The 16,866-nt window shown below is 35.4% G+C and overlaps 1 long non-coding RNA gene across 1 annotated transcript in view; it reads left to right on the forward strand.

The window, feature by feature from the left end:
* The window catches only part of LOC132861603 (uncharacterized), a 32,775-nt gene extending 16,466 nt beyond the window's left edge, over positions 1-16,309 (forward strand). The window contains exons 2-3 of the long non-coding RNA XR_009649950.1: positions 11,836-12,176; positions 15,716-16,309. This is a non-coding gene — a long non-coding RNA (uncharacterized LOC132861603). The remainder of the gene's footprint in view (positions 1-11,835; positions 12,177-15,715) is intronic.
* Positions 16,310-16,866: the final 557 nt, after the last annotated feature.

Consider the following 16,866-nt stretch of genomic DNA (forward strand, 5'->3'; position numbering starts at 1 on the left):
AAATGTCTGCAGAGGAAAACAGCCATTAGAATCAATACAACATTCAGCACTCAAAAAGTCAAAATTCATGAATTTGTATTATTTCCATATTTTGTGCCCGATAGTTTTGTCACATTTCACATCATAGAATCATTTTAAATCTCTAATAAATTTACCTCTACCAATCTTCTACCTCTTCACTAGGACCCCAATCCCATCTAAAGCCCTGTAGCATGATGCTGCCACCACCATGCTTTACTGTGAGTATGGTGTTCTTTTGGTGATATTCTGTCTTTTTTAAATGACAAATCTTTTAGAGGTATGAGTAAATAACTATGCAGATCTTTTAGAATTATGCCTAAAAGGTTCTACCTTGGTCTCATCAGACTTGCTAGACGTGTGAAGAATACAAAAAATCATTGCAACTAGGACATGAACATTAATTGCCAGATATTTCTGTAGCTCTTAAGTTAGAAGTAGGGCCCTTGCCCCTTGGCAGCCACCCTGATAAATTTCTTTCTTGTTCATTCAGAAGTTTTAGAGTAATGCCCTATTTAGTTTGTTGCCCCATTTTCTTCACCTGTTGATGAAGACTTTCAAAAATGTACTGGAATTCTTTTGTACTTCTCTCCTGGTCAATGCCTTTTGACAGTGAGTCTTTGTGGACTGTGGCTTCAGCAACTGGATGAAGTCTACAGAAACAGCTGGTCATCTTCATTCATCAGCTTCATTACTTTATTGATCACAGACGTATGATAATTATGTTTGAACATGAGCTTGAATGTAATTGCTTTATTATAAGCACAGTCACATTCAACCATTATAAAAGAGAGGCACACTTGTGCATTCAGCTTGCTGTAAGTTTTTCTTTATTTTCCCTAAAATGTTTCTGTTTGTTTTTCACTTAAATTGTATTGATTGCTATATTGCACTAAAAGTGGAAAAAGATCTGTCAGGATTTGTCTTGATTTCATCAAGAAAAAAACCCCTGCAATTTTAACCCAGATGTGTAGACGTTTATTATCCACTGTAACATTCATGCTTTGTATAAGATCATGAAACAGATATTCACAGTGACGTGTATGACAATAGAGGCTGATTACACTCATGCAATGCATTGTGATGTGTCATTTTTTCCATTCTTAACAATTATTCCAGTAAGTCAGAGACTCTGAGCTCTCACTTTTTTACATGAGTGTCAGAGACTGTAGACAAAGAAACTGACAGAGAATAGACTTGCTAATAGTTGATTAGAATTTCTAGCACTTTTTAAGCTGGGGTCAGGTCAATGTGGGTCTTCATTTAAAGCATCAGCTAGACTCTGAGACAGAATCTCCAGCATCCAAAGACTCTGTACATATTTGTCTTTTTGTATAAATGAATTTTATCTAATTTTATTTCACTGTCCTGGCTAATACTGTTGTTTTTCTTTTGAATCGTTACTGCTTTTTCTCCCTATTTCAGTCACTGGCCATTCCCACCCACTTGCTAGCTCTTCCCTATCACATGACAGCTATAATGCGGGAAGTGTAAGGGCGAATATGAGACGTTATGCAACATTACAGAACAACTAAAACATGCTTGTTGCAAAGACTGACTATCTTTACTCTTGTAGATGAGCTTGTACATACCCCTTAATTTGCTAGTACTGCACTACTCAAAAGTGCAGATAGGACATACAGATATATTAGTGTACTGTAAGTTCTAGATTAATGCCTCTGGAAGTAGACACGAGTCTTACACCAAAAGAAAGGAATGTTTTTCAGTTTTTTAGAGTAAACACCCAAAAGGCATTCTGAGACGGAGGTGTTTTACTGACGTAATAAACTTCTTACTCTTTGGTTAGTTATAAATTGTCTGTTTGTATTATTTAGACCCTGTTTAAGGTCATGGAGCAGATATTTACACTGATGGAGACCATATCTGATTATTTCATTGTTTTGTGTAATCAATGATTAAAGTAGAATGAAGATTCTTTTCCCCTTTGGACACAAGAATTGACGAACATCTGTGTGCACACATATCATGTGAGATCAGAAAGACCAGAAGAGGACAGTAAGAGAAGGAAATGAAAACCAGATCAATTGTAGATAAAAGAAACTGACAAGAAATAGACTTAATGAGGGTCAACTGTAACTTCGTTTTTTAAAACTGTGTAACTGGGGAATACAATAGAATGAGTCAGTGAAAGTGAAAGACATCCAGCATATTTTCACTTTGACCACAGTGTGATTGCTATTTGAGCATGGCTGGTAAAGTGGTGAGCAGAAATACATGTGGATTATATATTTGACAAGAGAAGTGCTATAAGCAAAAATGTCTATCCACAGCAGCTGCAGCATAGGATCTGTTTCTAAATGGAGGAATAAGCTGAGGAATGTTTTCCTGGAAAGTGTGGAAAGTGAAAAGAAAGAGAGAAAGTGATATAGGGTTCTAAAGATCATCAAAAGCATCTGAAAGAGTGGTGTGAACTTCATCCATCTTATCTAAAGCTTCTTTTCAAACAAATATGAGAAGAAATAAACGTCCCACAATCCACATGTTTATGTACAATGTGATCTTCTTTCAGAGCTGAGAATCAACACAAAGACCAAAAAAAATGCTCTGTGCTTATGGATGTCTTGGCAGTCACCTAGAAAAACTTTCCATCCAAGGCAGGACAACAATGACTCATTTTTTTGCTTTGATCCAGGTCTGCTTGCATACATCAGCCTGTCCTGAAATCCCGTCTGCTCTGTGGGAGGTCTAAGCCCTGAATGAAATCTAAATATAATCACAATTTGTCACTGTAAATGAGAAATCCTTAATTAATGTTTCCCCTGATAACAAGAAACAACTCATAAAAAGGGTCATAAAAATGTCTAACTTTTTCTGTTTAACCCTTTAAGGCTAAAGCTTTTTCCTCTAATTTCCTCCTGTCTCTAAGAAACATGTCAGTAGGAGAAATGCTGATGCTAAATTTCCCCTATGTGTGTGTGTGTGTGTGTGTGTTATAACTACACAAATGGCTTCACCATTCTTAAGGTATCTGTTTTCTTGAAAGTTTTAGATTTTTGCCTACTGTACCTACTGCTTCCAGTGAATACACTTCACTTAATAACACAAAACATTTTGTCTTTTTAATAACTTTTTAATGAAGATATTTTAGATACACAATCCAAACCGTTTCTGATTAACCTTCACATCAATAGGAAAATCTCAAACATTGAACTTTTTCATGAATAAATATAGTAGAGAAAATGGCAAAATACCAAAATAAACAAACAAACAAACAAACAAGCAAAAAAAAACATGAATTTATGTATGACTCTTATATCTTAAATATCTCAGCAATTTACACTAGCATGTACACTAGAAAATTTGCTATTTATTAAAATTTTGTGATTTCGTTTCCTACCCCTGATTCTGAGTGTGTTTAAATTCTCAAACTAACTGACTTAAAATCATATTATTTGCATGGATTACCTCACTCTTACACATGAACTAAACAGTCAAGTCTAAAATGACTTATTACACTGACAGCATTTAGCAGACATAGCCCCCAAGGAAAAAAACAACAACACTCCTTCGGCTTGAAATTCTTTCTTCTCAACTATTAGCCCTTTCCTCTTTTTTCCGAGTGATCAAATCAACTTGGGCTGCACACAGCATCAGACTATAACTATATAACTACATACATTTATCTGCCTTAGATCAGCAGCATACAAATTTTTGGGTCTTCACAGTTAGCTGGCTAGATTGCTGCTAACAAAAGAACACTTTCTATTTCACCAGGGTCAAAAATGATGTCACTCCCACTTGTGATTCACAAGAAGTCAGAATTTAGGAGGTAACTGAATTGTTTTTTTTACTCTCTATCAATTTTTTTGATATGGTACTCTCTATCAATCTCTATCGAAACTCATGCTAGTTCTCTAGGTCAGGGACAGAGAATACCACTGAGAAAATCTCATGAAATCTCATCAGTTATTTTATGTTATGTTACTTTTATGTTACTTATGTTATTTTATAAAATAATATGAAAAATAGGGGGCACGGTGGCTTAGTGGTTAGCACGTTCGCCTCACACCTCCAGGGTCGGGGTTCGATTCCCGCCTCCACCTTGTGTGTGTGGAGTTTGCATGTTCTCCCCGTGCCTCGGGGGTTTCCTCCGGGTACTCCGGTTTCCTCCCCCGGTCCAAAGACATGCATGGTAGGTTGATTGGCATCTCTGGAAAATTGTCCCTAGTGTGTGATTGCGTGAGTGAATGAGAGTGTGTTTGTGCCCTGCGATGGGTTGGCACTCCGTCCAGGGTGTATCCTGCCTTGATGCCCGATGACGCCTGAGATAGGCACAGATAGGCTCCCCGTGACCCGAGGTAGTTCGGATAAGCGGTAGAAGATGAATGAATGAATGAATATGAAAAATACAGAACACACAAAAAGACTAATTCAATCTGACCTAGTGATTCAATTATGACAAAAGAAATGCCACCATATAAGAAGAGGATATGCAGGTCTGACCTTTAATGGAGTTTTGTGGGCATTGCTAAACAGATCGGATCAACATATTCACATGAGCATAAAGAAAATCACCAAATTTTAAAAATAAGTAAAACTTTAAGCACAACCTTAGTAAAACGTTTATAAATAAGCCCCGGCTGATCAGTTCAAATTTGACCTCTCTGTATTAATTTTTTAATCACAGTGACAGAATATTTGTATTTATTTAAAATCATCTTCAAGTCATTTGGAATAATAAAAATTGTTCTTCATATATTAAAGTTTCTCCAGGCTCACAAATCAATGCTTCATAAACCCTTTATAATTGACTAATAAAACAAAACTTCAGTGTTCGAGATGCTTAAAAAAGAAAGTGCTTTAAAAGGGAATATCAGACCTTTCATGGCAAAGGTAGAAATGATTTTCTGAGAAATTTCAGCTATTTTCTTATCTTATCTACAGTAAAACATGAGTCAGTCTATAAAGTTAGATCCAACTCCTATGAACACATAAATATGCAATCCATTAGCACTTCTGCCCATGTTACAAAGTGCAGGTTACATACAACAACAAATAAAATCTATCAATTTATCTGCAACATGACTTGACTTCAACATTTATGACTCACCATATTTCTTCTTAGCAACTTATTCATAGTTAGATTAAATGCGTCATCAGTTTTTGTGAAATCAGTTTTTAGCATTTTAAGGAAGGCGTTCAGTTGTTTAAGGAAAAACATGATAAATATTGTTCTGGCTTGAGCAGAAGCTTTGCAATCAGATTGGTTTCCGGGTCTCAGCAGCAATACTGCTGAATTGGCTACAGTAAATTGCCCTTGTATATTTGTATATGTGTAAACTTGTGTGTACATGGTCCCACGCAGTGGACTGGCATTTCATCCAAGGTGTATACTTAATCTGGGATAGGCTTTGGATCAACCACATACACTGACCAAAAAACACTTACTGAAGATGAAAGAAAGAAAGAAAGAAAGAAAGAAAGAAAGAAAGAAAGAAAGAAAGAAAGAAAGAAAGAATGAAGCCACTTGTTATCAATTGTAAACAAAAATAAAACCCAAATCCACTTGATGTAGCTACAGAAAACTAACAACATATTTGTTTTTACTGGTTGACAAAAGTGACTTGTCTACACTGCAGATTTTAAATTATACTGGATATCACAAAACACACTTTTTCTTAAAGTCGTGTGTGTAACAGTGTTAACCATCATAAACATACTTGCAGTTAAATAAGTTCATATTATGTCAAAGTTGTTCCCAAGGAGAAGTAAACAAAATGAATCCATCCAGCAACCAGCCAACTCCATCCAGTGTGTAAGAATAAGAATAATCTTTTTTTGATATCCTTTTACTTTATTGTCAGAAATATCTTTTTTCCCCTAAAATGAAGATACTTCCTAACATACTTGTATCCTTTACCTCATTTCAGCCTTTAAACTTTCAAAATGTTTGTCAACACTGTAAATATTCCCTAGAGATAAATAAAGCATTTGCAACTGGCATTTGTGCAAATACTGTAAACACATGAAACTTAGGTCAGATATGATCAACGGCTTCTCAAGGACCTCCATCAAAGGACCAGAGTTTATATCGTCTCCTCGTTAGTGACATGTTGCTTAAACTTGCTTAAGTCTGTTTTTCTTTTTAGACTTGTTATTTCACAAGATTATCCCAAAATAAATAAAGCATTAACACCATCACAAATAAACAGGTCCGGCAGTTTTCAAAGAAATCAGGGAGCACTCATTTCCCTGGTGACTTCTGTTTGTAAAGAAAGAAAAAGTTACGGATGCTTTGTAAGGTTGCTCATTATACTTGCTTGTCTGATGTAGTAGACACACAACAGATCTTTTTCCCCTGTCACATGCACAGTGTCTCTGTGAAACCTTTCCCTTTACTTTACTGTTAAAGTGCTAAAGTGAAATGTTTATGTATCGAAATATGCACACATAGTTTATCATGACAGATTTAAGACAAATGTTAGGTCACTGTTTGATATCTGGATGTTATAATGTCAAGTGAAAAAGTGAAAAAAGACATTCAGGGACTGTTTATACAAAATTATACAGAAAAATCTTCTTCCATAAATTATTATTACTGCAGTAAAGTTTGTTTTATTAGATATTTGTCACACATTTATATATAATGTGACAACAGCATTTAAATAGCTATTATTAACATAATAACAGGGTTCTCTATTTTCTTGGACATTTATAAAAACATGCCAGGAGATGGATTGGTTCATGTAAAGTGCCTCTAGGTGTGAAAATCTGTGTTTTTCCAACTCCTGGAAAGTGTGGCTGAAACTCAACATGACCAGGAAAAAGCAGTTACTGAAGATTAATAAATAATAATAAAAAAAAACATTGAAGGGGTGGAATTGTCTTGCAGGAAAACTGGGGGCTGATTATGAGATATTCATAGGGAAGGAATGTTACTGAAAAAGGCTCTGATAATCGTTTGCATTCACCCTGCAATGTAACCGTACTGTATAATGAGGCCCAACTCCTTTTGCAGAAAACCATGAAACCTTCTCCTTCACCTTTCAATTACTCCTTTACACACATTAGAGTCAGTCTTTCCCCAGTGTAATGAAGAGCTGAATATAATGTTTCTCATTGGTCCAGTTCTCTTCTGTTCCTCTGTTCATACAACATGCTGAAAGTGTTTTGTATATATGTAAGTATAGAACAGTGAACATTTTATTACACTGTTATTACAAGTTGCATCTGATGAAAGTTTCATGTCAACAGCAGCTTTAGAAATATATTTACTGAGAAAAATGCTGACGTGTTCAATACTTAATTTTACATTTTACTTATTTTATAAAGATATCAAAATTGGAGAAGAAATTATAAACATTGATTTTTTGATCGCCTTTGTGTTTTCCACAACATAAAGGTTTTTGTTAAATTGCTTTGGTTATTTTGTAAACCATGCTAGTGGAACAGTGCTATACCTGCAGCTACTGTAATATTTCTTCAAACTTTGAGCAATGAAGATGAAATGTTTTCAGAATGTGTATGTTCAGCTTTAGGTCTGTTAGGATAAGTTCCACCAAGCTGTACACACTGTCTGGGAGTGATTTACGTTGATTACGTCTGGTAGATTTGCTCCAGGTTCTTCATGTTAGTTGAATGTTGTTTGTTGACTGCAATTTTCAACCAGTGCCTCAGATTCTCAGTTGGATTCAGATCTGGACATTGACTTGAACTGTAGAACACGCATCTTATTGGTTTTAATTACTTTTTAGGAGGGTGTATGTTCCTATGACTGTATATACACTAACAGAGCGCTTTATTAGGAGCACTTCACTAGAACATTCATGTACTAACACTAACTACAGGGTGAGTCTTCATCTGTGAACAGTGTTAGTACATGTTTATTAGCTGATGTACTAATTAACATGTAAAGGGAAACTAAATCAAACATGTCCTCTATCTAAGATTCACAGGAGTATAATCTTGAGGTTCTTATAGAACCATAAAATAGTAATAGAAAATAGCATCTGCTAAATAAATGAATAAATGTTACTGTATCTATCTATCTATCTATCTATCTATCTATCTATCTATCTATCTATCTATCTATCTATCTATCTATCTATCTATCTATAAGTTGAAATCAAATTATAGGTGTTTATAATGTTTGTCTATGTCTATCCAACAATATAAAATTGAAATATTTTATTATAGAGCATAATTTAATTTGTTAATCAATACATTACCTGTTAATAAATACATGAAGTAATAAACATGTACATAAAGTGGTCATTATTCACGCACAGTTTCATAAGACTCACGTCATAGTTATATATCTTAACTTCATGTTTAATGAAGTATTAAGTAGTTTGAATCTTCTCGGTAAAGTTCTGCTACAGTCTATAAAATAATGCTTAGTATAAACTGTAACTATGCTAAGCTAGAAACATGATGTAACTGTGTAACCATGTAGCTAGAAACATGAACTTATTATGAATTACCATGGGCTATCAAAAAAACAAAAAAACAAACAAACAGTAGAAAGCTACTGCAAAACCAGAACGATATACAGTAGCTTATATACTGTATATAGCTTATAGCTGTAGTTTGGCTGCCAGCTAATGTTACACTTATTTATATGCTCTTGATAAACAAGGTGTTCACTTGAGAATAGTTCACTTGGCTACTTAACATATGTTTTTGTTTAAAAATGCATTCCTCAGATATGGACCATTGTTTGATTACTTTTGTCAGTTTTATACAATTATTGTGTAAAGTAATTACTCACAATTATTTACTTTGATTAAATTAGTGTCTTGACTTTACTTTGGAGGTTGGGGCCAGAGCGCATGGTCAGCCCTGATACAGTGCTACCTGGAGCAGTGTGGGTTAAGGCCCTTGCTTGAGGACCCAATAGTTACAGTTTGGCAGTGATGGGGATTGAACCTGGAACCCATCAGTGCCTTAACCGCTTGATCCACTACTGTCCTACAGGTCTCACTCACTCACTCACTCACTCACTCACTTACTCATCTTCTACCGCTTATCCGAACTACCTCGGGTCACGGGGAGCCTGTGCCTATCTCAGGCGTCATCGGGCATCAAGGCAGGATACACCCTGGACGGAGTGCCAACCCATCGCAGGGCACACACACACTCATTCGCCCTACAGTTCTGACATCCAATAAATAAATAAACTTGAGTGTATAATATTTCATGCTGAATTTGTTCTACCATTAACATTATGAAGATTATGTTTTCCACCTGGTTTTTGAACATGAAGTGCTTGAGGGAATCAACATGTCAGTTGATAAGGGGAAAAAAGGAGTGACACCAATTTAAACAGAGATGTGTTTATTGGATTAGCAATGGGTAGCATTGTGGTGAGCCCATCTGCTGTGAGTTTGCCCTGTATATTTGTATATATACAGCAGAGGAATGGTTGGACATTTGATGAGCAAAACTGTTCTTGGACCATGTGCAGCAAGAAAATAAAAAACAGAGGACAAATGCACATATTCACGCTAACTTATCGGTTATTAATGGAGGTAACATGCGGTGCCTAGTGTTGTGTGTGTAAGTGAGTGAAAGAGAGAGAGAGAGAAAGAGAAACAGAGAGAGGTCTATCACCTTTTTTCTCTACTTCTCAATCACATCTTCTTCTATACTTTTTCTCATAGGGTATTTTACACATAGGCTAGTTTTTCCAAAGCAAACACTTTCTTCATTTCAATAAGCTCGATAAGATCATAGGTGATTAAAGTACAACTTCCATATTATCGACCACAGATTCTCAAAAAGTTTGTGCTTGTTGTGAAATTAATTATGACATTTTTGTGAACTATTCACCATTTATGTTTTTCAGTAAAAGAAGAGACTTATTTGTGAGTCAAAACAAAATCAAAACAATCAAATCTGCTTCGGGAGAAGTTGGGGTGTGGTGGTCATTTTGTTCAATGTAAGCTTGAGTTCATATCAGCTTGTTCGTATCAGTCTATTTCTAATTTAAGTCAAAATAATTTTTACTATTAAATACTGTATAAGAATTTTGAATCATGTACATTTTTGTCTTTTTACAATCAAATTCAATCAGAAATCAATATATGATAATAATGTAGAAAGCAAGATAACAAATTTAGAATGTTACAGTTTCCAAAAGTGAAGTTTTCAACAGTGAAGTGAGGTCATTTCCTATATCCTCACTTTATTTTCTAATGAGAATTTAATATTTTTCTTATCTGAGTCAGATATGCAATTACCTTGGGGTCTCATTCCGTTTTAGTCACAATCCAGTGTAAACAAAATGGGGATAATTTAAGGGTTGCTGTTTAGGCATGGGTGAAAAACAAACACTGATACACAAAAATACACACACCAAGATTTTTTTTTAAAAAATATATTTTATTTGGATTTTTAAAAAATATTTCAAACATAAATCTAAAAATGTTTTTAACATTATTATAAAAATTGTAAAATTTACAATTTCTCATTTACAATTAAAAAACCAACATAAACACAATGTATACTCAGAAAACCTTTTTATCACTGATAGCCTTAGTAGCCATCATTCACCACGACTACTGGTTGCTACATAACCCTCTCTGTTTTGGTGCTAAGTGTTTCAAATGATTTTTGTGCTGTTTTTGTTTGCCATACATTTTTCACTTTACCCATTTATATGCTATAAAAAAGTAGACACTTGTTCAATGGTGAACTGTAACATTTTTGGTATTTCATATTAATAACTTTTCATATTACGCCCTATATTACAGCACTTGTTTACACAAGCTGAAATTGTATTTAAACAGAACTATACACCCTAGTGACTTTAGTCTGCCCTTTAAAATAGCAATGTATTGTTTCTAGATTTGGCTTTAAATACCAGAGATACTATTTTGGCCTTGATAAACAGAATGGGTGTGTGCTATGTCTGTAGTTTGTGTGCATTCAGCTCTTAGACTGGTCTCAGAGGGATTGGGAGCCAGGAAAAAAAACAGCTTCTAGCACCATTGCATAACACTGAGATTTTGCACTGACAATCCCTGACTGACCCAGGTTTCTCTATTGCTCTCTGTGCACACTTCAACCTCACCCACTTTAATTGAAGGACATTTTCTGTCTGAGAGGCAACCTGTTTGTGTTTTCTGCTGCGAAGGTTCGCTGCTCATGCTGTAAACTGTTAAAGTCTATCAGGTTTTAATAAGAGTTAAACATATCTCTGGACAATGTTGTAATTTGCTCAGATATCCAGCCCCAACAATTCTTTTAAACTACTACCAGTGAAGACACATATGAAATTAATTTCTGTTAAAGCTCTATTCATGTTTCATTCATTGTGGTGATATCACATTCCACATTTTGTCCAAAAACTGGGGAAAATATAAAAATTTTGAAAAATTGAGAGCTCCTCAGAATATTGTGGCATTTTCTTTTTTTTTGTGTTCAATTCTACAATCAAAAAATCGTTGATATCCTGGAGGGACTGAAAAAAGTCAAAACAAACGTGCAATTTGTTTAGACAACTATGAATAAGACCTGGCAGTTTTTAAAAAGCTGTTAATTTATGAATTGTTTGAGAATTCTAATAGTAAAGCAGAATAAAAGTACTTATTGCCTACATTTCTTCTAAAATTGTGTCATTTTTTTGGAGCGGAAATTGCAATCTGCACTAGGAAGCAGTAAAAAGGATGTATCTGTACTTCAGATCTCTGACATGAACAGGAAAGTGCTTTCATTAGCACACAGACCTGATTTGTACTTGTTTATGGTCCTTCCCTTCCCATGAGATTATGCAGAAACACGTACTGAACGCTTAATCTAGCACTAACTTTACTAAAGTTACTTTTTGTTCTGACCTGCCATGCATGTTTTCAGAAGTCCAACGAATTCCTACTTCAACAGCACTCAGCAGGACATTTCATAAAACTGATTCATGGCATGGTATTCGCCCCTGCAGCCTTAGTCCAGTGCCTGAAGATCTGCTTCCTTGTAGAGTTTCACTCCAGCCCTAATCAAACCCACCGGATTCAGGATCTTCTGTACCATCTGAATATTAGAGCCAGATGTGTTGGACATCAGCTCAGCAGGATAGAAATTTTCCTGGAATAATGGTGGACATCAAGGTGGAGACTTCTCTGTATGGAATGGCTTACTCCATGCAAGACATAAATCTTCGAACCCAGACGGCAAATATTACATCTTCTCTAAAGAGAACCGTATGTTTTCTCCATACTGAGTCATAAAATTAGATAACAATCTTATATCTTGTTTTGATTGTTAAATGTAATATTACTGTGTGTTGTATCTTTATATGACAGTGGTTTTAAAATTCTCACATTTCCTTTAACAGCAGCTCTGATATTTGTTATTTTGTTTTCTGATTTATTTTATTTTCTGATTTATTTTATTTTATGATTTGGTATTTTATTTTATGATTTATTTTATTTTATGATTTGGTATTTTATTTTATGATTTATTTTATTTTCTGATTTGTTATTTTGTTTTCTGATTTGTTATTTTATTTTCTGATTTGTTTTTATTTGTTATTTTGTCTTCTGATTTATTATTTTGTTTACAGATTTATTTTGGTTTGCATTTCCTGGTCACCATAATAATTCAGCTGTAATTCAAATCACAGGTTTATATTAATAGTTATTAATAGTTAATATTAAATTTCTAGTATATTTTCTACAATAACTCACTGACAGGGACTAGTATGTCAGTGAACAGATATACAAGTGTACAAGTTTATATAAGCCCTTAATATAAGCCTAATATGAAACATTCTTATTAATAGGCTAACATTAACATTATTTAACAAACAATAATCATTAATAAAGGTTATTATAAATCAAGATAGCAATAAATCATTGATAGAATTAATAGCTTTTTGTAAAGGGATGTAAATTATGTTTACTTTAAATGGTTAATTTGTCATTCACTAATAAATAAATAGTTGGGAAAAGGGTTATGGCATACAAGGAAATTTTAGGTGTATTATAGCTGAAACAATAGTTGACTTATATTTTCAATTATTATAGTAAAATAATTTTAGGCACCCATCACATTTTATTCCTTGTACCTGCTGTAACTCAGTTTTCCTGAATGAATATCACAGAGTTTTCAGCTGATGATACAAATGAGTGAAAGCAGAGAAAATGTTATTTTTTTCTTCCAAATTTAACACATAAAAACCCACAGTACACAACTACAATCATAATATTAAGTGGAAGTGTAACCCAAGAGAGGTCAAAGTTACAGCTCTGTTTCTGCCGGTCTCTGTGTTTACATCACATAATTGGGCCTTTAAAATATCCATCTCTGGAGCATCTCGAACAAGAAACGCCAGCTTCCTGTATGGAAAAAAAAACCCTGCCACTGATTCCATCTCTGCATTTTCAAAGTAGTGTATAAACCTGCTTTACTGGACTTTTACAGAACTGACATTCTAAATATGAGTCTCAATAATTGAATTGTTTTGAGTGTGGTAATATCAGATACAATTGCATTTTACCTTAGTCTCTTAAAAATCATTAACATTTTGGTTTCACACATGTTGGTTTCGCACCTCCAGGACTGGGGGTTCAGTTCCTGTGTGTATGGAGTTTGCATGTTCTTCTGGGGTTTCCTCTGGTACGGTAGACTGACTGGCGTTTCTAAATCGTTTGTAGTTTGTGCCTGTGCCCTGTTATCAGGCTCCAGGTTTCCTGTGACACTGTATAGGATAAAATGTAGAGAAAAAGGATGTACGGATGGATTAAAACATTTAGCAATATAAATATCTGTACTGGTCGAAAATTATTTCTTCATTGTGCAGCTCACACTACATTTCAGCCAATAAACGTGTTAATCATCACTGGACACCAAATTTCATTCATTCATTCATCTTCTACCGCTTATCCGAACTACCTCGGGTCACGGGGAGCCTGTGCCTATCTCAGGCGTCATCGGGCATCAAGGCAGGATACACCCTGGACGGAGTGCCAACCCATCGCAGGGCACACACACTCTCATTCACTCACGCAATCACACACTAGGGACAATTTTCCAGAGATGCCAATCAACCTACCATGCATGTCTTTGGACCAGGGGAGGAAACCGGAGTACCCAGAGGAAACCCCCAAGGCACGGGGAGAACATGCAAACTCCACACACACAAGGTGGAGGCGGGAATCGAACCCCGACCATGGAGGTGTGAGGCGAACGTGCTAACCACTAAGCCACCGTGCCCCCCGGACACCAAATTTACTATTTTAAAATTGCTGCTTATAGGCTTTTCATTTTTTAAAATAATACGAGTGTCTGTTTAAAAACCTCATTAGCATTTAAAAAAATGAAATAGATATTTTTGATAGATCAAGCATTTTCATCGTCCACCAGAGTTTCTACTGCGGATGTGTGTGGATTCTGGTTCTAAAATTATTTTCCAGATATTGTAATACAATTTCAGCTGATTTGTTGATATTCCTTTTAATTATAAACAGATTTCTACTGTATTAACTGAAAATACACAATCACATGAGTACATGAGACCACTTGTTTGGCTTCTAATAAATTTGAATAGACATCAACATAACAAAGCATTTATACTGCATCCAACTGGAGGTTTAAGCTTGAGGAAGCTTTCAGCCAACTTCTTCCCAGATGTGACACAATTAACTGGACCATGAATAATATTACACAACTGGAAACGATTTTTGCTGTGCGTATACTGTAGTTTAATTCTTTATGTTTGACAAAGAACTTCTAAAATTTCTTAACAGCACATACAGTAGTTCTTTCTCAGAGTGTCAAGTATACATGATTTATCTAATTATAAACACAGCCCTTCTGCTAAAATGGAGGTGTTATCTACGTTCAAAGCTGTATCTTGTGCCAACAGGTGTTTGTAAAGGGACATTTTACAATTTAATAATATGATTTTATTGCGATTATGATCCATCAAGCTATGATCGATGGCTTATCTTGTAGATCTGTCTCAGGCCATCTCTCACATAATGTAAAGAAAAGGAAGTTTATTTCTGGTTCATTGAGCAAGGAGGAAGCTATATATTTTGTTTGCTAAGTGTAGAAAACACAGTGTGCTCTAATCAGGAAGGATGAAGAAGAATGCTTTTAGTTCTTGAGAACTGGGAAATCTATTAAGGCCTGAGAATATTCCCATGTTCACTGCAAATCCTATTTGTAATAGTGAAATTGTCAGTGTAATTGTGTCATTCTAGGTTTTGTGTGTGTGTGTGTGTGTGTGTGTGTGTGTGTGTGTTATTTTATGTGAGTGTGTGTCATTCGAGGTGAGCACAAACACAGAACACAAAGTGGAGATCATTTTCTTCTAGCCATTCTTAATAGCGTGACTGATGAAGTGGTTTACTTAAAGATTTCCAGAGACAAAACACCATTTCACACTTTAGTCCAGATATGGTTGAAAGTTTATTAAATGAGGCAGTATGAAATGCAATTGACCACAAAAAAGTGCTGCTCCTTTAAAGTGTGTTCAACTCCCAAAGCAGGGAATGGCCTGTGAAGTCCTGATATTCCAGTTCATATCTAATGATCTAATGATTTCTTCTAGCCAGATAAAGCTCCACTGCAGTATAGTTAATCTAAGAAACCAGGAACAGAATCAGCTCCAGCCTTGTGTCAGATGGCCATCTGTTTCCCCACAGAGGCCTTGTGGCTTCTCGAAAGACTACTTCTGTCATCCGTTGATGTCATTTCATTAAGCTTACCCATTGTTTCTCATTACTGTCAACAGACACAGTTAAGTTGAGTGGTGGCATGACTGCAGTGTGAGCATATGCTGTTTAACAAGGACCTACAACATGGTTTGATTTATCTGCCTCCTGGACACCAGAAGCTGGAAGTAAGAAAGGGATTTTGAGATGAGTGTTTGAAACAGTGCCTTTCCTCTTACTCGCTGATGTGTTGTGCTTTGCATGAACAAACAGGTAAGGTGATGCTTGAGCTGTTGGATTTTTTTGTTATTGTTGGGATGGCACTGTAGCACAGTAAGGACATTTGCTGCCTCACAGCTCCAGTGTGTGTGTATGTGCGTGTGTGTGTACAGTATGTGTGTGTGTTCTTCTTTCAGTTACTTCAGTTTCTGTAATCCTGTGCCAAGTCTTTTGAATACTGTGTGAATTTACACTCACCAGTTAATTCTGCAACTAAATGATACATGATTGTTTTACAGTGCATCTTATTTTATGTCACTGTACAGTAATTAGTACCCTAGAATTTCATTGTGTGATTAAGCCAGATGCTTGTGCTGTGGTCGGTCAGCTTTCTGCCATTAAACATTTAATGAGATGATTGTAACTATACACTCGCCACGCTCTTTTATAGTAACACTGGTACACCTGCTCATTTATGCAGTTACCTAATCAGCCAACCATGTGGCAGCAGCACAAAGCTTAAAAACATGCAGATACAGGTCCAGAGCTTCGGAAAATGTTCACACTCCGTGCTTTAAGTTTTCTGCACCATCCTGTGTAAAATCTAGGGATTGTTGTGTATGAAATTCCCAGGAAATTCCAAGCATTTACAGAACTACTCCAGCCAACTCATCTGCCACCAACATCAATGCCATGGATAAATCACATAGATAATATTCTTTCCACATTCTGGTCTTTGATGTGAACATTAGCTGAAGCTCTTGACCTGTGTCAGAAGATGTTTTAGGCACTGTGCTGCTTCCACATGATTGGCTGATTGGATAACTGAAAGAAAGAATGAATGAATGAATGAATGAATGAATGAATGAATGAATGAATGAATGAGCAGATGTTTCTGTTAAAATGGACAGTGAGTGTGTATTCATGACAATTCGTAACAACTCTATTCAGTGTATGTATTTTTCTAAGATATTGCTTAGATGTATTTTCTTATACATTGTGTGACAGCATA

The sequence above is a fragment of the Tachysurus vachellii genome, chromosome 18 (genome assembly GCF_030014155.1).
Source record: "Tachysurus vachellii isolate PV-2020 chromosome 18, HZAU_Pvac_v1, whole genome shotgun sequence".
In the NCBI taxonomy this organism is placed as follows: Eukaryota; Metazoa; Chordata; class Actinopteri; order Siluriformes; family Bagridae; genus Tachysurus; species Tachysurus vachellii.